At 45.4% G+C, this 20,305-nt stretch overlaps 1 protein-coding gene and 1 pseudogene across 1 annotated transcript in view; both read right to left on the reverse strand.

The window, feature by feature from the left end:
• The window catches only part of LOC138247075 (IgGFc-binding protein-like), a 145,655-nt gene that overhangs the window by 59,007 nt on the left and 66,343 nt on the right, over window positions 1-20,305 (reverse strand). The gene's annotated exons all lie outside the window — the stretch shown is intronic.
• LOC138247076 (IgGFc-binding protein-like) overlaps window positions 1,311-20,305 on the reverse strand; it is a 226,221-nt pseudogene continuing 207,226 nt past the window's right edge.

A 20,305-nucleotide genomic window follows, 5' to 3' on the forward strand; every position in this document is an offset into this window, starting at 1 on the left:
GTCTGGCTTTATGTGCTAACACATGCATCATGGATGACATACTCATATGATTTTCTGGGGTCCGCTCTCCCTATTTTCTGTCCCTTTTTCTACTTTACTAATTGTGAATAATAAACCATTATTCACTATTTTTATAGTAGACAAAAATCCTGTGAGTGAGGATCAGACACTGAGGCAGTGAATTCCATCTGATGTCTGGCACATGCGCCTAGAGTTGCTCCATGGCAGAATGTTCAGGGCAGGCGAATTCAGAATTCGGTGGCCTGCTGCAGGACATGGGCTCCCCTCTGTCAATGCTCAGCACTGTATTTAGTCAAGGTAGCCCCATGTACTTCAAGCTTCAGCACTACAGCGTCCGCCAGCCACCCTAACCTGTTACAGCTTGTGTGGGTATCTGGAAAGAAGTGGGATGAAAAAAGAAAAGTCTGTACTGCGTGTTGCTGAACGCTGAAGCATGCACAGACCATCGGCATATGCGCCAACATGAAGTGTGCACATGCTGTTCGCACTGGCATGACAAATTGCTGGGCTGAGCATGTTGGGGATCATTATTGGCATATGGTGAGGGGGCCCTCCTACTACAGTTTGAAAAGGATCAGGATGAATTCATTAGGACTATCAGAGTTAATTAGCACTCCATGAAAGTGTCTGAATATTTAATGAGTGCCCTTTTAAAGCTAATAGCTTTTGGCAAATTTAAGTGAAAACTGGTTTAAAATGCGCTATTTGACCCCATGGTTTTCAAAATTGACTCAGGGAGAGGATCCCTCGGAGCCCTCCTAGAACTCAGGTTGTCCTGTTTCAGTTCCTTGCAAAAATCCAGGGCAGGTACGATGGCAGGTTGCCACTGGCATGCAGTCCTTACTATTCATTCTGGTGGTTTCAGTTGATGTAATTAAGTAGCCCTACTCTCTATAATATCTGTATGTTGTGTCTTCTCAGAAAGTGGGTTATTAGTTGAATTGCATGGTAGTCCCCTTTGAGTACTAATGGCACTATTACTTACTAAATCAAGCTATGTCTCAATAATTTAAACCTGAGCTCAGCCCTTGGTACCTCCAGCACAGAGCAGACAGGGTTAACTTAGGAGACATGTATAAAGCATGTAAGAGTACCAAAACAGCTAAAAAGTAGAAAACACAGAATAATAAAACTCTCAGTCCTAGAGCAGAGTAAATCTTAAAGAGTGGATAGACACCAAAGCAACACAATCTGAGGTGGTGAACCAGAGATATGATTTTCAGAAATTATACATAATTCTAGCACCAAAAAGTGCAAGGTGGCAGCTGTGGAAATCTGGTCACGCTAGACTAGGTCAGATGCAGGGAGCAGGTATGTCCCGGTGAAAGGTTTACTGGAGAAAAGTCCTTGTCAATGAGGTCGTTGGCAGGTCTGGTTGCAGACTGGATTCGATTAGGGGCTTGTCGACCGTGGCTGGCTGAAGCATGGGTCTTTGGTGGAAGCCTCGGCTCTGGTGGGAAATTTGACGCTCTTGACTTCGAAAGCAGAAAAAGTCAGAGAGCTAAAGTCCAAAGTTGGGCAATAGGAAGGCATCGTCAGGTTGCTGTTTGACATTGTTCCTGGTGAAGTCCTCAACATTTGAATTCAGAGACTTTTCTAGAAGTCAAAATCCTTTCAGTGGGACAAACCAGCAAGTTAATTGAAGCCTGCAGTGTTGTAGTTGGACTCTTGGTCTAGGCAAGACTGCTGGTTTAGGGATGACAGCACTTTTGTTTGCAGGCGACTAGGTCAATCCTACAAAAAGTCGCAACTGTCGGCCCAATCGTCCCGGCTCAAAAGCAGTACCTCACCCAAAACCCAAATAGTAAAAGGTGATTTGTGTCAGCCTTTATGCATGGACTCAAGAGTGCGACATCTCAGGGGAGTTGTGGTTAAACGGAGAGCACCCTTTTCTCACATGAGCAACAAGTCTCATTCACACACAGGCATTGAAGGAGATGCGGTAAAGTTTTCAATAGGTTTTATTAACAAGACTGCAATCTACTGTAAAATGCATGGGCTGCAATGAGTAGGATAATGAACAGTGCAAGAAACAGAATTGCAAAAACAAGAGTCGTGAATATAAAGACCCCCACCATCTTGCAATAACATGGGATGTCAAATGGGACCTAATACCCTAGCATGATGAACCTAATCTCTAACCTGAAGAGAGTTAGGTGTGTTAAACCTAATCTGCTAGTACCAAGTCCATGAGAAGCTCCTCCAAACCCTTGTTACCTTGGAATGAGGACTCTAGATCAGACTTTGTGGGGACACAAAGGCTGCGTCTGCATCAAGGCGACGTGTAGCATAGGTAGCATTGATGACATCTGGTAGTGATCCCTCTGATAACCTCGTCTGTGTGAGATGTATTTATACAGATTGTGAGAAAACAAGGCTGATTGCAGAGGCCCCCTAACTTTTTGCCTTCATTTTTCCTTTTTGCTTGTGTTTTCCTGACTCTGATGGTGCCCTGGGTACTGCTAACCAGTCCCAGGGCCTGTGCTCTGTTTAAAATCAGTATGCAAATTAGGCTAATTATAATTGGTTATGTCAACCTACCTATAAGTCCCTAGTATATGGTAGGGTATGTAGGTTTAGGGACCCCAGCATAGGTAGTGCACCCATAGATGCACTGCTGAGGTGCCCAGGGTCATTTTAAAGGCAGGCCTGCCTTGCTGGCTGCTTTTAAACTAAAGTTACATGCAAATTCGACTTTATAATTAAAAGCACTTCGAAAGCCCTAAACTACCATATTTTTACATATAAGTCACCCCTAAGGTGTGCCCTATGTGCCCCTACAGTTGGGTGCCATGTAACTATAAGCAGGGACATTATCAAAATAGTTTTGTAAGCCCTGTTGAGGTAAAACAGCCAAATTAGTGTTTCCCTCACTGTAGTGAATGGCCTCCATAGGCTAAAATGGGGAGACTTTATTTTAATTTACATAATAAATCCCACAACTTACAATTGTTGGATTTAATATAACTTGTTTAGGTAAAGAGTTTTAAACTCTACGTAAAAAGTTGCCAACTTCAGCCCTGTAGTGCTCTGCTCTGATTGGCCATCCTCTGGGAGCAACTCAGAGCTTCTGGAACCTTGGGGTGAGCTGTGGACACCAAAAGAACCTTGAAAGAACATCTGGAAGAAGATTCCGAAGTTTGGACAACTTTTGGAAAAAAGCTCCATAAAGGGACCGACCCGCCGCGGCAACTCTAGCCGGCTTGCCTCATTCGCAACCCGGCCTGACTTGCAGGTTCATCCCGCTTTAGAAAATCTTCAAGAAAATGACTAAGTCCGAAGGCAAACTTTTGACTGAGGCCTCCCGCTTGCTGTAGCCGAGCAGGGCTCCATCGCGGTCAGCCTTAAACTTTGACTTTGTCCTGGTCTAGGTGCAACCAGATGACCAGATTGGCGCTTTTTATTTCTATAGCCAAGCTACCAAGGGTTGAGCTGGGTTTAATTTATTGAGACCTCACTGGATCTAAGTGGAGTTTAGTGGCCTATTGCTAAGTGTAGGTACTTACCTGCCCTTACCAATAACCCATTTTCCTAAATAGATCTTGTAGGATCCCTGATGCAGGTATGTTCCCAAGCAATGGATAAGAAGGCATGCTTGGGGCGGCACTCACATAAACAATTCCTTCCAAAAGTACATCATGTTTCTGTCACACGTAAGTGGGAAAGGGACATGATGTGAATACCTACGTATATCACTTGTCTTTGATGCTGATAGTGATGCCTTCACAGAGGGACACTGGTAACGTGAAAATCAAAACAGATTCCTAACTATAAACACAGCAGCCATCTTGGAGGAAATAATTAAATAAATGCACTAAAACAGAGCAAGCTAAGTAGGTTAAAAGTCACACTCGGTGACGGGGAACAGGCCTGCAAGCCAGAAGGCTAAGCTGTCTCCTGATTCCCAATAAAAATAAATAAGATCCACTACACAGTTCATGGTTGGTGTATCTGGAACTACAATTTAAAATCCTAACATATGGTGAAGTTGGATTTTAAATTGCAATTCTAACAATTTCACTTTTGGAAAGTTGACATTTTCTTGCCTTACCAATTTACTGGCTGTAGCCTGTCTCTGGTCACAAGACTGGGTATATTTGATAGTTGAGCTTTGTATATTCCTTCTATACAGCCACACAAAATAGGGAGGTTAGGTGTGCTTGGATGGGCCCATCTCCAGCTGGATGGGAGTTAGCAGCTGGCAAGAGCTCCACTTACACCTGGATGGGTTGTGTCATGCCTTCACATAAGGGTCTGCATACCCCCTTTAGTTACTCTAGAGCCAGGACAGGGACGGCAGGATGCATGGGGACTTCAGAGGGAAACTCCTGGAAGCTTTTCCCCCACGTCAAAGGCACAACGTGGTATAAATACTGGACGCAGACATTAACTATTCAGTACACTTCTGAACTTATAGATACTTTGCCAGGAAGAAAGACTGCTATGATGCTACAAGAACTGCAACTCTGCTGGACAGCTGCTCTAAAGAAACTTGTGCCCTGCTGTGCTGAACTGCTGCCTGCTGCCCTTTTGCCTGGGGAAGAAGAAATGGACCTGAAACTTCATCCTGAACCCAGGACCCCAGAGAGACTCCAAGGGCTAGTCTGCTGGTCTCCTGATCTAAGTTTCAAGGATATAAAACCAGCTCCTGGATTAAGCTGCAATGAGTTCCTTACCCTCAGACGGTGCCTCTCAAGACCTGGACCCTTGATGTGGCTTAAGGGCTGTTAAATCAAGCTTTTGACTCTTGGCGTCTGCAAAGCGAACAAGCCCGTTCACACTAAGACCGCTCCGCCCACACCAAAAAACAGCGAGAGTCACCGCCAGCCTGTCTGTTCGTACAGCAGCAACTGTCATTGGGGACGGTCAACAAGCCAGTCTGCAACACCGGGCCCTCTCTTCACCCCATGCCGACAGCCTCCCATGACTCTCTCCTTGCTCATCGCGGCTCGCTCCAACGCAAACAGGACTATTGTCACAAAACCTGAGAGCTAAACCTTCAGAGGGAATAATCTGGGACTGTATCCTACCCACGCTCCATCACAGTCGGGCTGAAGTTTTGACTTTGACCCGGTCCAGCATGACCAGATAGCAGCAGTGGACACTTTGTGCTTATAGGTGCTATTTTACACTTTACTCTTTGAAAATTGATAACTCTGGGTCTACTGATTAGATTTTTGTTGTTTTGGTATTTTTATATTGATAAAATTTTGCTCTATTTTTCAAAAATCATGTACGATCTTCTTGTGTGGTGTTGCACACATACTTTACGCATTGCCTCTAAATTAAACCTGACTACTCTGTGCCAAGCTACCATTGGGTTCACCACTGGTAAATCTGTGTTTGCGTATGCCTTACACTGACAAGGATTGCGGTTTCTACTTGACCAGGGCTCACACCTATATCAACCAGTAACCCAATTTCTTAAATTGGTGATCAGCAGTGAGGATCAGGACGTGTTTGTGCAGTTCCGTGCAGTGATTTGGTATACACTATCATCTAATTTCTGAGACCATTACGAGTTTTTTAATTTCTCATTTTTCTCTCCTTTAGGCCCATATTTATACTTCTTTAGCACCCCATTTGCGTCCTTTTTTCGACGCAAAAGAGGCGCAAACTTACAAAATACAACTGTATTTTGTAAGTTTGCTGTGCTTTTGTGTCAAAAAGCGGCGCAAATGCGGAGCTAAAAAAGTATAAATATGGGCCTTAGTATTTTTTCTTAATTTGACTCCTGCTTTATCTTCATAAACTTGGGACTCTTTTTCACAGGTGATATCTTGCCAGAATGGGAATAATCCTAAAGCTTGACTATCTATCTTTCTACAATATGAGGGAACACAAGGATATCTGTATGAAGAGCATGGGCGGTTGGTGTTAAAGGGCTAAGGGGCTGCACCCATACCCTTTTGTGGCCTCTCCATTTAAGTAGTTTTAAGTTACTCCGAGTAAAAGTCATGCACTTTCATAAGACTCACTGCGCCTGTGTTAATATGTCACTGATGCTGCACAGCAGAACTGACAGGGCTTGCCCACGCACAGCCCTTGTGATTTTTCATGATACAGTGACGTCCCTGGCTTATATCCTCCTCTACCATAAGCACTGATATAAAACAGCCTCAGGTGTTTTTCTATCTAGCCTGGGCTTTTAAATGCTACACGTCGCTCAGCTGCTGTTACCCCACCCTCTCCCATCTCCTCAAAGAGTGGGGTGTGATCAGCAAGCCTTAAAGCCCGCACCCCACTCTATGACAATATTTGTAAGGGTGGTTTGATAAGAATGTCACCGGACATCACAGATCTTATGTACTAATTTTATTTAAAAAGTAGGTGATGCTTGAAATACCCTATGCCCCATCCCAAGAAGCAGAAGAGCTGAGACCGAGAAATTTAAGGGCATACATAACATCATTCAGATCTTGTCTTGGACACAAGAGTGTTCGACCGGACATGACCTAAAGCCTAGGACACCAGAGCCGAGCACTGCCTGGAAAAACACAGACTAGTAAGTTGGAGTCTTGGAGAATCTATTTTTAGAACTTACGTGAAAACCTGTTTTCTCAGCTCTCCAGTCTCTTCCCTATCTCTGTAAGTGCTGGTGTCTCGCTGAAGCAGCAATGGGCTCAGTACTTTATTGTCATGACTAGTGATGCTTATTTGATTTTTTATTTTATTATTTTGTGCAGATTAATTGCTACATCTTAAGTCATATCACAGATGTAATCTGCAGGTGAAACAAAACAAACATCACCAAAGCTTGTGAGTGTAGCTTTTTATCACTGAAATATCTGGATACTGGATAGGTGAGGCTATGTGTGTTTGTGTTAATTAATGAATGAGTCAGTGATTGCAGGGGTTGGAAAAATGTGGGTGGCTAGGTATACGTGTTGGGTGAATGGCAGGGTATAGCTTAATGTGAAAGAGTGAATATAAATGGGTAGGTGAACAAAGACAATGGGTGAGTGAACTGTCGAGTGCAGGTGGGTGAGCAGGTGAATGGAAGCAAGTAGGTAATGAGTCGCATTTGCACAGCACAGATTGCACATTTGTATTTGTGCCCCACCACTATTTTCAATTACCAGCCACCATTGACGGAGAAGGGCGTAATTGTGAAGAAGAGGTCCACAAAACAGGACTTTTAGGCAGCCCTGTATACTTTTGAGGGAGTAGGCTGCTTGGAGGCGTGGCTTCAACAGAGAACCAATAAACTAATGACCTTTAGAAAGAGGCTGAGGAGGAATACTTTGCAGCTCTGTTGCTACAGAGGGAGGAGCCCTTTTAACATCTGGCCCCAGAAAAAACCAGGGCGCCAAGAGGGTAATTGCCTTGAGAAGGATGAAGAGGAAGAGGAAAATGACTTGGCAATAGCTCCAGAGGATATAGGAGACTCCACATATATAGAGTCCCATGCTGGATCCAATGTAGGAAGCAGTGTCTCCTCCAATACTCTTGAGAAGTTAAAGGACAGACAGGCTGAGGGACCTGAGTCTGCAGCTGGTCAATAATGAACCATAAATACAAATTCAAACACTGTTAACCTTTGGCTACACATATTACCTCAACTGCAGACAGTGCCTTTTCTATAAACCGGCAGCCAAAGGGTTTGTTCTACAGCGGGTTGGGCCTACTTGTCCCAAGGACCAAATAAACATGAAAACTTGTTGCCCTTGACCCCAAACAATATGTCCCACGCGTTGGGCGATAGTAAATCCACATATCTGCTCTGAGATCAGCGAAAGCCCCTGTGGTGTGCTGGGCATTGGTGGGGATTTGTAGCCACATGGAGTTCCCTAAGGAGGTGGTCTCTGACCGGGGTACCAACTTCATATCTACCTATATGAAGTTTATGTGTGGAGGAGTGTGGGGTGACCTACAAGTTCACCAATGCTGACCTCCCCAAAGGAAATGGGTTGGTTGAAAGGTTCAACTGCACCCTGAAAGGCATGATTATGGGTCTGTCAGAACCCATAAGGTGTTCGTGGGACATCCTCTGGCCATGGCTTCTCTTTGCATACAGGGAGGTACCTGTTTTTAGTTTGAGAGTTTGCAGATAGACCCATGGACCACTGCCTACTCCTAAACTACTCCCAGACAAACGTTTATGAATATTCACTAAGAGTAAGGGGAATCCCTTCCCTTTTGCAAATGGGTTACCAAGGCTATTTGGGTCCAAAGCCATTGAAACATATGAAGAAGAATACCTGTTTGGAAGTGATGCCTACAAAACGTCACTTCTTTATACCGATTCATTATCTATTGCTAAACCCACTTTAGAAGTCATTAGAAAGTTACTGACTCCTAAAATGGGTTTAGGACATAGTTGAAAGCAGTTTTTACGTTGTAAACTCTGCATTTGTGACTATACAACTGCTTTGCACATTTGCCCTAGGTATCTAAATGCCTAATGTTATTTCAAGTAAGAGCTTCTTTCTCAGTTAGCTCATGAATACTTTTCTACTCTCTTTTCTTATTCACCAGGAAATTATTAGCCTGAATTGATGTACTTGCCTGCACTCATGTTGCTCTTATTTCAGAGATCTTTCAACTTGGCATGTGTTTTGGATTTTTCTAGTGCAGACTGGGCATGTGTTTTCTTTTATGGTACCACACCTTTACTGCCTTATACTTTTGCAACTACAGCCCTAAATACAAGTTGTGTGAGCCAGAATTCATGGTGCAGGGGTGTCTGCCTTGTGGTAGGCATACACAGAACACATGGACAGAGAAAATAACAAACAAGGAGAAATTAAGACATTTCTCCTTGCTACACCACCATCAAGATGGCACAGAGTTTTGGCACAAATCTATGCCTACAAGCCTTTATAGATATGGGTTTGCGTCACATCCATGGGTGGATGCATGGTAATGCCCATGCGCCAACACTCGCTGGCGAAAAGTAAAGTAAGGCAGCGCAATGTGTTGTAATACTTTTTTTTACAAAACAACAAAAAAACATTTTGCATTGTTTTGTAAATACAAAATACGTTTTTGCTTCAGGTCTACGTTAAAATCGTAACATAAACCTGGCAAAAAACCTTTGTAAATCTGGGGCAAAGTATTTTTCGTTGTGGGCACTGATTACAAGTTGAGTGGTAAATTCATATGTGATTTTTCTTGCTGGTAAATATGCATGTGGAAAAGGTATGCCTTAAACTTCATGAAATTAGGAGGTTTGTGTGGTTTTATGACTGGAAAAATAGGTCCCACACAGAAATTCTTTTTTCCAGGTGATTTAACTTGTAATTGGATGGTAATGAAATTGATTTACCATAATAACAGTAAATTCACATGCAAAGCGCCAGTAAAATTCAAATTGTAATCAGGCCTTAGTTCATTGTGGCTAGTGATATTAGCACTTATACTATGCATACCAATTCTACTGACTACGACAACACTAGTTTATCCACCTTCAATAAACCCATCTCGCTGCTGTCATCCAGATGCCCCCTGAGGAATGAAAGTCGACAGCTTAGTAGTAGTATCCATGAACAGACCTACTCCTGCACTGACACAGTACAAAATACTGGTAAGGACAAATCTGCCAGCTAGTGGTGTAACATAATTTGAGGGGCCCCTTGGAAAGTATCTGGAGGGTCACTCTCACCCATCGGCCCAGTCAAGTGCCTGCTGCCTGTGCACAGTGTAGTGTGCTGAGGGGGCCCACTGGAGCTCAGACCACCGCAGCACAGGGTCTGTGGGACGTTTGTTACGCTACTGCCCACAGACCTCATGATTGCCACCATCTCCCTACCTCATGCTGCTCCAGTAAAGCTAAACCAAAACAACAACAAACAAACTAAATCTCCACCTAAGGATTTTCATAAGCATGATTCCTGTGAGACATGTTATTACTTGCTTCACACTCAGTACTGACCAGAGTAAAAATTTGATATCTACTGCCAAATGCATGAAACTATATGAAAACTACAAGCCATACTCTCCATCTCTCCCCCGTACAAGTACTTTCATCCCAGGAACTATAATCCTGATTCCTCTGTAGACTTCTGTCAACATGAGTATAACTTGCATACAAACCCTAAAGATTCAGAATATTCTTCCACACGTACTATCTTTAAAACATCCAACATACCGAAATGCTCCATGATCACAGATCCCAAAACTCATCCATAAACACCTGAGCTCAATATACTAATCACAAAGGGGCACATTTAAGAGCCCCTAGCACCACCGGAGTGTCAGTTTTAGTGATGATCCGGTGGTGCTATGCCCTGCGTCATATTTACAAGGTGGCGTTAAGTCACTTTTTGTGGCTTAACACCACCTTGTAAATTCAGCATGTAGCCCTTTGCCTGGAAGGGGCGTGCAATGGGTGTTGCTGTGGACGTGCCACAGCTACACCCATTGCATTTTGACGCTGCCTCAGATTTACCAGATTTTGTAAACCTGAAGTAGCGCCAAAATCTAACGCCTCCCTAGGGGTGGAATTAGAAAGGCACAAAGAGGAGGAATACTTTTATTCCTCCTCATTTTATGCACTCTGCAACAGGCATAGAAAGAGCAAAATGCCAGATATGATTGTTTATGTGCGGGACGGTGTCTCTTCCTGCACATAAACAATTATTTCAAAATGATGCTTTGGCACTTCTGTGTGTGTTGCATTCTGCAGCACACACAGAAGTGCCAAAGCGCCGTTAGTGATTGTTTATGTGCAGGAAATGACACCTTCCTGCACATAAGCAATCAGACCCCTCAAATAGACAACCTTGCACAATGGTGCAACGATGCCTGCGTTGGTGCAGGCAGCTTAATTTAGCGCCAGTGCAGGGGGACAAAACACAGGGGTGTGCCCTATTCAATTAAATACAGTGCATCCCTGCATTGTGAAATGATGGAGTTCCATGCTACGAATTTTGGCGCAACTTTGCACTCTGTCATTTTCTTTTAAATATGGGCAAAAGTGTAATCTTCCCAAGCAACCTTAACCGGTTCTGTGCCTTGGACGAGATGATCTCGTCCAAGGCTACAGTTCCCCTGTGCCTTGGACGAGATCATCTCGTCCTAGGCACAGGGGAACTTGGGGGCGCGCTAGCGCGCCCCCCGTGCACCCCCTTTCCCACCCCAGACGGGGATGGAAGGGGAAGACCTTCCCCTTCCACCCCCGCCCCCCCCCCACGGCAATCCGATGACGTCAGCGCGCGCACAGCGCGCTGACGTCATCTAGTGTTGCCGGCGCGCTGGAAGCCATTTGCTTCCAGCGCGTCTTCGGAGCAGGAGCTCAAAGGTGAGTCCTCTCCGTTTTTGGGGGGCGGGGGAGCAGGAATCTCCACTAGCCACCAGGGATTTTCTTTTTGCCTAAATTTGGGGGCGACCCCTTGGGCAATTTTTATTTGTATTTCGCCCCCCCCTGGGGGCAGATCCGCCAGGGGGGGGCGAAAACCACTAGACACCAGGGATATCTTTTTTTATGTTTGTTTTTGGGGGCGACCCCTTGGGCAAGGGTCGCCCCCCCCGGGGGCAATTTTTATTTGTATTTCGCCCCCCCCGGGGGCAGATCCGCCGTTTTTTCGGCGGATCTGCCCCCAGGGGGGGCAAAAACCACTAGACACCAGGGATATCTTTGTTTATGTGTGTTTTTGGGGGCGACCCCTTGGGCAAGGGTCGCCCCCCCGGGGGCAATTTTTATTTGTATTTCGCCCCCCCCTGGGGGCAGATCCGCCGAGTTTTCGGCGGATCTGCCCCCGGGGGGGGCGAAAAACACTAGACACCAGGGATATCTTTTTTTATGTTTGTTTTTGGGGGCGACCCCTTGGGCAAGGGTCGCTCCCCTGGGGAGCTTTTTTTTTCTGTTTCGGCCCCCCCCGATGGCAGACCAGCCATTTTTTGGACGATCTGGCCCCGGTGGTGGGGGGGTGGAAGCACACTAGGTGCCAGGGATTGTGTTTGGTGTGTGTTTGGGGGCACCCCTTGGGCAACGGTCGCCCCCCCTAAGGTGGGGAAAATTTGTATTGCCCATCTCTGCCCGTAATTTTGTAGGGCCATCTGCCCCCAAGGAGGGCAGAGACCACCAATACGGCAGGGATTTTTTTGTTTTGTGTTGTGCTGGGGGTGCCCCCTTGGGGAAGGGTCGCCCCCTGAAAGGGGGCACAGAGGTGTTGCCCATTTCTGCCCCCCTTGGGGTCAGATTGGCCAATTCTTTTACGCCCATCTACCCCGAGGGGGGCAGGATCCACTTAGGTACCAGGGACAACTTCTAAGTTCGTGGTGGTGGGGTGTTTGTCAACTGGCAAAGTATTTGTATTTGTGATTATAACAATTTATTTCTTCTTTTTCTTCTAGTTCAACGCTTTTGCTTCCTTTGCTGTGGATCTTTGCGGTTTTGGCAGTAGTTGTCCTGTGGTTTGCATAGTTGCATGTTTTAGGTAAGTGAACGCAATTTACTCCAAAGGAGTATTGTTGACATGTTTGTAGGTGGTGTACTAAATGCAGTATTGTGTGTTTGACATTGTCCTTAGATTTGAGCACAGTGGTGTTTGTGTTGTCATATGTCTAAATTGCTTTTTACTTTTTTCTTTTTAGTGGGATATCATTGGTGATTGCTGTCTGTGCAGAGTAGTTGCTTGGTGAGTAGCTATTTCAGGCAACTGTGTGGTATAGTTTTTTGTAGTACATAACTCTTTGTGATAAAGCTACACTTTGTTTATTACTTATTTTAGTGCTAGTTGTTGTTGGCAATCCATTTGTTGTTAGGATCATGGCTAGCCGCAAAGTGACCGCTCAGCAGGTTGTTCGCATGCTCTTTGAGTCGTCTTCAGACCATGATTACGACATTGACTCTGCATCTGAGGCAGAGGAGGAAGCAGGAGATTCTGGAAGTGAGTTTTCTGTCCGAGAGTATTCTTCTGATGAGGAAGCTACTCTCAGTGCAGATGAAGGGCCTGTGTTAGAGGACGACATTGATGTGCCAAGAGTGCAGCAGCCTGGGGCTGCAGGGTTTCCCATTGGAAGACCTGACACCTGGATTGCCCCAAACATGGAGCAGCCACAGTTACCTGCATTTACTGGTCTCCCAGGGTGTAGAGTTAATACGGAAAACTTTCTGCCTGTCCATTTCTTTCACTTGTTTATGGACGATGTATTTTTGGAAGAGATTGTGGAGCAGACAAATGTGTATGCAGAGCAATATTTGCGGGACAACGCTGCCAGACTTAAGCCTCAGTCTAGAGCTACTCATTGGGTTCCCACATATCTGGATGAGATGAAAAGGTTTTTAGGTTTGTCTTTTTTGATGGGGTTGATCAGGAAGCCGTCACTGGCTTCTTATTGGTCTACTAGTCCCTTGATGGCAACTGCTATATTTCCTGCAACTATGACACGTAATCGGTATTTGCTTCTTCTTTGTATGCTGCATTTTGTAGACAATGCTTTAGCCTTGCCACGAGATCACCCTGATTGTGACCGCCTTTTTAAGATTAGGCCTGTCCTTGATCATTTTGTGGATCGGTTTTCAGAGGTCTATGTCCCAGGCAAAGAGATAAGTGTGGACGAGTCTTTGGTCCTTTTCAAGGGGCGTTTAGTTTTTAAGCAGTACATTCCTAGTAAGAGGGCACGGTATGGGATTAAATTGTATCTGCTGTCAGAAAGCAGTACAGGATATGTGTATAATTTCCGGGTCTACACTGGTAGGGATTCTAGTATTGACCCTCCTGGTTGTCCGGCCACTTTTGGAGTTAGCGAAAAAATTGTGTGGGAAGTTGCTAGACGGCTGTTTAACAAAGGTCACCATTTGTACGTAGATAATTTCTACACTGGAGTGCAGTTGTTCAAGGAGTTGTTTAGGGTGGACACTGTTGCTTGTGGCACAATCCGTTCTAACCGGAAAGGCTATCCAAGGGAGCTTGTCTGTAAAAAACTTGAGAGGGGACAGTGCAGTGCCTTGCGGAATAATGAGCTGCTAGCTCTGAAATTTTCAGACAGGAGGGATGTGTACATGCTATCGACCATCCATGATGAGAGTACTTCCCCTGTGGCTGTTTGGGGTCAGGTTGCGGAAGTGCGCAAACCTGTGTGCATTTTGGACTACAATAGGCACATGGGTGGTGTTGATAGAGTAGATCAGAGGTTAGAACCTTACACTGCTCTTCGTAAGTCATATGTGTGGTATAAAAAGTTGGCCCTACATTTATTTCATTTGGCAACCTTTAATGCCTTTATTGTATACAAGGATTGTTCACCCGAGTCAAGGATGACATTTGTTAAATTTCAGGAGTCGGTGATAGAAAGCCTTATTGTGGTGGAACCGGCAAGAGTTCCTAGAGTAGAAGTGGTGGAGGATGTGGCTAGATTGAAAGATCGGCACTTTCCAGATCACATTCCTCCCACTCCCAAAAAAGACATGCCCACAAAGAAATGTAGAGTATGTGCCCGGAGATTAATCCGGAGGGAGAGCCGGATGTACTGCCCCGAATGCCCTTCAAAGCCTGGGCTGTGTGTTCCCGGCTGTTACAGAAGTTACCATACCCAAAAAAAAATCTGGGAAATACCTTGAGCGTAAGCTGTCTGTTTTATATTTTCATATGTTTCACGGTTGGCATCTGTTGTGTATTTAGTTAGAGCTTTTGTGTTTGTAGTTTTGTGCTTATTTTATAATTAGTAGTTTCTTTGTTGTTTATCAATAAAAAAAAGGGATTGCGGTGTGCATGTGGTGGCGCTTGGCTGGCGGTGTGCGTGGGGTGGCGCTTGGCTGGCGGTGTGCGTGGGGTGGCGCTTGGCTGGCGGTGCCAGCCGAACGGCAGTCCACACTCCCATCAGCTGGTGTGATTCTTGTATCAGGCATGTGGGCGTATGTAAGGGATGGGCCCTTGAGTGGCGCGGTCTGTCGATGTGAGTGTTGTAATGTGCTGGGCCCGTGGCTGGCGGTGTGAATGGTCTTCTGCGTGTCATGTATGAAAGGTGTGTGAATGGCCTGTAAAGCGGTTGGTGCCTTGTAGCGGCTTTACAGCTCACGAGCTGTGAGTCATTGGTTCACTTTTTTGCCTTTCAGTTATTAGCAGTGCATTTCATTTTTGTGAAATCTCTTGTTAATAAAATTTGATCCACTGGACCATCACTCACCCTCGTGCCAAATCCAACCAGTATGTGTTTTAAAAAAAGACAAAACCTGCTCCGCTGTAATCAGGCGTCGCAGCACACCTGTGACACGCTAGGTGCCTCGGGTGGGACCCCGATGATGAAGCATGCCACCAACTTGGTTGGTGGGTGAGGGGTCTTCTTCACATAACCTAAGTGTGTTTCTTTTCACAATTTTAGTGTTTGGCACATCACGGACGTATGTGCACACATCAAAGTGATATATTCCAAAAATGCCTGTGTTTGGGGGGGGGGGGGGCCACCTATGTTTTTGGTCCAGGGTGCGGCTGTCATGTAGGGAAACCTACAAAACCCAGAAACATTTTAAAAATAGGCACCCCAAGGAGTCCAGGGAGGTTTGGCTTGCGTGGCTCCCCCAACTATCCCTTCTATCCCTTCAGGTTTTGGGCCTTATTCTGTTGCAGGCACCTGGCCCACCCACACAAGTGAGGTATCATTTTTATCGGGAGACTTGGGGGAACGCTGGGTGGAAGGAAATTTGTGGCTCCTCTCAGATTCCAGAACTTTCTGCCACAGAAATGTGAGGAACATGTGTTTTTTTAGCCACATTTTAAGGTTTGCAAAAGATTCTGGGTAACAGAACCTGGTCCGAGCCCCGCAAGTCACCCCATCTTGGATTCCCCTAGGTCTCTAGTTTTCAGAAAGGCACAGGTTTGGTAGGTTTCCCTAGGTGCCGGGTGAGCTACAGACCAAAATCCACAGGTAGGCACTGTTTTATTTCAAAAAATGGGATGCGTCCACGTTGCGTTTTGGGGCGTTTCCTGTTGCGGGCGCTAGGCCTACACACGCAAGTGAGGTATCATTTTTATCGGGAGACTTGGGGGAACGCTGGGTGGAAGGAAATTTGTAGCTCCTCTCAGATTCCAGAACTTTCTGCCACAAAAATGTAAGGAGTATGTGTTTTTTTAGCCAAATTTTGAGGTTTGCAAAGGATTCTGGGTAACAGAACCTGGTCCGAGCCCCGCAAGTCACCCCTCCTTGGATTCCCCTAGGTCTCTAGTTTTCAGAAATGCACAGGTTTGGTAGGTTTCCCTAGGTGCCGGCTGAGCTAGAGGCCAAAATCTACAGGTAGGCACTTCGCAAAAAACACCTCTGTTTTCTCCCAAAATTTAGGATGTGTCCACGTTGCGCTTTGGGGTGTTTCCTGTCGGCGGCGCTAGGCCTACCCACGCAAGTGAGGTATCATTTTTATCGGGAGACTTGGGGGAACGCTGGGTGCAAGGAAATTTGTAGCTCCTCTCAGATTCCAGAACTTTCTGCCACAGAAATGTGAGGAACATGTGTTTTTTTAGCCAAATTTTGAGGTTTGCAAAGGATTCTGGGTAACAGAACCTGGTCCGAGCCCCGCAAGTCACCCCTCCTTGGATTCCCCTAGGTCTCTAGTTTTCAGAAATGCACAGGTTTGGTAGGTTTCCCTAGGTGCCGGCTGAGCTAGAGGCCAAAATCTACAGGTAGGCACTTCGCAAAAAACACCTCTGTTTTTTTCCAAAATTTAGGATGTGTCCACGTTGCGCTTTGGGGTGTTTCCTGTCGCCGGCGCTAGGCCTACCCACGCAAGTGAGGTATCATTTTTATCGGGAGACTTGGGGGAACGCTGGGTGGAAGGAAATTTGTAGCTCCTCTCAGATTCCAGAACTTTCTGCCACAGAAATGTGAGGAACATGTGTTTTTTTAGCCAAATTTTGAGGTTTGCAAAGGATTCTGGGTAACAGAACCTGGTCCGAGCCCCGCAAGTCACCCCATCTTGGATTCCCCTAGGTCTCTAGTTTTCAGAAATGCACAGGTTAGGTAGGTTTCCCTAGGTGCCGGCTGAGCTAGAGGGCAAAATCTACAGGTAGGCACTTCGCAAAAAAAAACACCTCTGTTTTTTTCCAAAATTTAGGATGTGTCCACGTTGCGCTTTGGGGTGTTTCCTGTCGCCGGCGCTAGGCCTACCCACGCAAGTGAGGTATCATTTTTATCGGGAGACTTGGGGGAACGCTGGGTGGAAGGAAATTTGTAGCTCCTCTCAGATTCCAGAACTTTCTGCCACAGAAATGTGAGGAACATGTGTTTTTTTAGCCAAATTTTGAGGTCTGCAAAGGATTCTGGGTAACAGAACCTGGTCCGAGCCCCACAAGTCACACCTCCTTGGATTCCCCTAGGTCTCTAGGTTTTGGAAATGCACAAGTTTGGTAGGTTTCCCTAGGTGCCGGCTGAGCTAGAGGCCAAAATCTACAGGTAGGCACTTCGCAAAAAACACCTCTGTTTTCTCCCAAAATTTAGGATGTGTCCACGTTGCGCTTTGGGGTGTTTCCTGTCGCCGGCGCTAGGCCTACCCACGCAAATGAGGTATCATTTTTATCGGGAGACTTGGGGGAACGGTGGGTGGAAGGAAATTTGTAGCTCCTCTCAGAATCCAGAACTTTCTGCCACAGAAATGTGAGGAACATGTGTTTTTTTAGCCAACTTTTGACCTTTGCAAAGGATTCTGGGTAACAGAACCTGGTCCGAGCCCCGCAAGTCACCCCTCCTTGGATTCCCCTAGGTCTCTAGTTTTCAGAAATGCACAGGTTTGGTAGGTTTCCCTAGGTGCCGGCTGAGCTAGAGGCCAAAATCTACAGGTAGGCACTTCGCAAAAAACACCTCTGTTTTCTCCCAAAATTTTGGATGTGTCCACGTTGCGCTTTGGGGTGTTTCCTGTCGCCGGCGCTAGGCCTACCCACGCAAATGAGGTATCATTTTTATCGGGAGACTTGGGGGAACGCTGGGTGGAAGGAAATTTGTAGCTCCTCTCAGATTCCAGAACTTTCTGCCACAGAAATGTGAGGAACATGTGTTTTTTTAGCCAAATTTTGAGGTTTGCAAAGGATTCTGGGTAACAGAACCTGGTCCGAGCCCCGCAAGTCACCCCTCCTTGGATTCCCCTAGGTCTCTAGTTTTCAGAAATGCACAGGTTTGGTAGGTTTCATTTTTATCGGGAGACTTGGGGGAACATAGATTAGCATAACAAGTGCTATTGCCCCTTGTCTTTCTCTACATTTTTTCCTTCCAAATATAGGAGAGTGTGTAAAAAAGACATCTATTTGAGAAATTCCCTATAATTCACATGCTTGTATGGTCACCCCGGAATTCAGAGATGTGCAAATAACCACTGCTCCTCAGCACCTTATCTTGTGCCCTTTTTGGAAATGCAAAGGTTTTCTTGATAGCAATTTTTTACTCTTTATATTTCCGCAAATGAATTGCTGTATACCCGGTATAGAATGGAAACGCACTGCAGGGTGCAGCTCATTTATTGGCTCTGGGTTCCTCGGGTTCTTGATGAACCTACAAGCCCTATATATCCCCGCAACCAGAGGAGTCCAGCAGACGTAACAGTATATTGCTTTCCATAATCTGACATTGCAGGGAAAAGTTACAGAGTAAAACGTAGAGAAAAATTTATGTTTTTTTCACCTCAATTTCAATAGTTTTCTTTTTCAGCTGTTATTTTCTGTAGGAAACCCTTGTAGGATCTACACAAATGACCCCTTGCTGAATTCAGAATTTTGTCTACTTTTCAGAAATGGTTAGGTTTCTGGGATCCAGCATTGGTTTCATGCCCATTCCTGTCACTGACTGGAAGGAGGCTGAAAGCACAAAAAATTGCAAAAATGGGGTATGCCCCAGTAAAATGCCAAAATTGTGGTGAAAAATTGGGTTTTCTGATTCAAGTCTGCCTGTTCCTGAAAGCTAGGAAGCTGCTGAGTTTAGCACTACAAACCCTTTGTTGATGCCATTTTCAGGGGGAAATCCACAAGCCTTCTTCTGCAGCCACTTTTTCCATTTTTTTTACAAAAAAACGAAATTTTCACTGTATTTTGGCCAATTTCTTGGCCTCCTTCAAGGGAACCCACAAAGTCTGGGTACCTCTAGAATCCCTGAGATGTTGGAAAAAAAGGACGCAAATTTGGCTTGGTTAGCTTATGTGGACAAAAAGTTATGAGGGCCCCAAATAGGCAAAAAAAAGGCCTGGCACAGGAGGGGGAAAAGGCCTGGCAGCGAAGGGGTTAAAAGAAGTTCTTCTTGTAAACACAGTGGCACGTCTCATTCACATTGTAGCAAAGCTGCCACCCTGATCTATAGGTCTGCAGCCTCTAATTCCACTTTCCTATCTGTCCTCTTCCAAGACTTTGATCGGGACAGAGTCCAGCAGCCTGGCAGTGCCCGAAGCGCTGGTCTGACTGGTCAGGTCTTGGGCTGGTGTTTAGGCTGTTTGTGGCCCTGTTTTATGGTCAGCAGGGCTGTTTTGTATTGTTGATTTCCCTTTTATCATAAACATTGCCTGCAGTAGGAACAAAGGTATGCAGTCTCCCTTATCTTGCTCCTGATTTGCAAATTAGAGCCACTTTTTTAGTAATCTGATTCCCTCATAGGGGCCACTTTTATTTTAGTGTCTATGAGTATTTTCTGTTCCAGTCTGACCCTGGAGCTGGAAGCTATTTCACATAGAAACTTGACTATCATCACCATCCATACCAGTATTTGACCTTATCCTGCCGCTCGGATACAGCATCCTCCACCTCAAAACAACAGAAATACTGATGAGGTGTAGAGGGTGGGAAGAGTGTGCTTACCGCTATCCTCAGGGAGTCACTTGAATGCAAACTAATCAATTCAACAATCTTGTCCTTCTTCCAGTGACTCTGTGCAGATTTAAACAAAGACACCTAAACTAATGAGAATAAAAATCTTATATCACCCACCTGTCCGTAAAACAGTAATAGTTCCCTTGAATGAAACACTCATCCCCTAAATTTCTCTTGCAAACCTATTGCCCTAAAACATTTCAATCACCATTTGAAAAAAATAATGGAATCCACACCTTCTCAAATCCTTCCTACAGCATGTCATATCCCTTCTCATATACTTCCTATCTGACTTTGTCTACCCACCATAAGAATGCTATATTCAGCTTGGTTCTCGTGAAGGATGAAACACTACATGCAAATATATAAGTCCTTTTAATTTGGTTGATCAAACCAGTGCTTCATTCCCATGGAAATTCTGACCTTCGTGTTTCGCGTAGGCTCTCATTATTCTAATGGGACTACTGGATTTTGAGCGGCAGAATCGCCCGCGGCGTGGGAGTCCAAGTCTAATCCACTGCGGGTGACACCTGTCGCTCTAATCTGGGTTTTGCTCCGGCTAACTA

Source organism: Pleurodeles waltl, chromosome 7 (assembly GCF_031143425.1).
Source record: "Pleurodeles waltl isolate 20211129_DDA chromosome 7, aPleWal1.hap1.20221129, whole genome shotgun sequence".
In the NCBI taxonomy this organism is placed as follows: Eukaryota; Metazoa; Chordata; class Amphibia; order Caudata; family Salamandridae; genus Pleurodeles; species Pleurodeles waltl.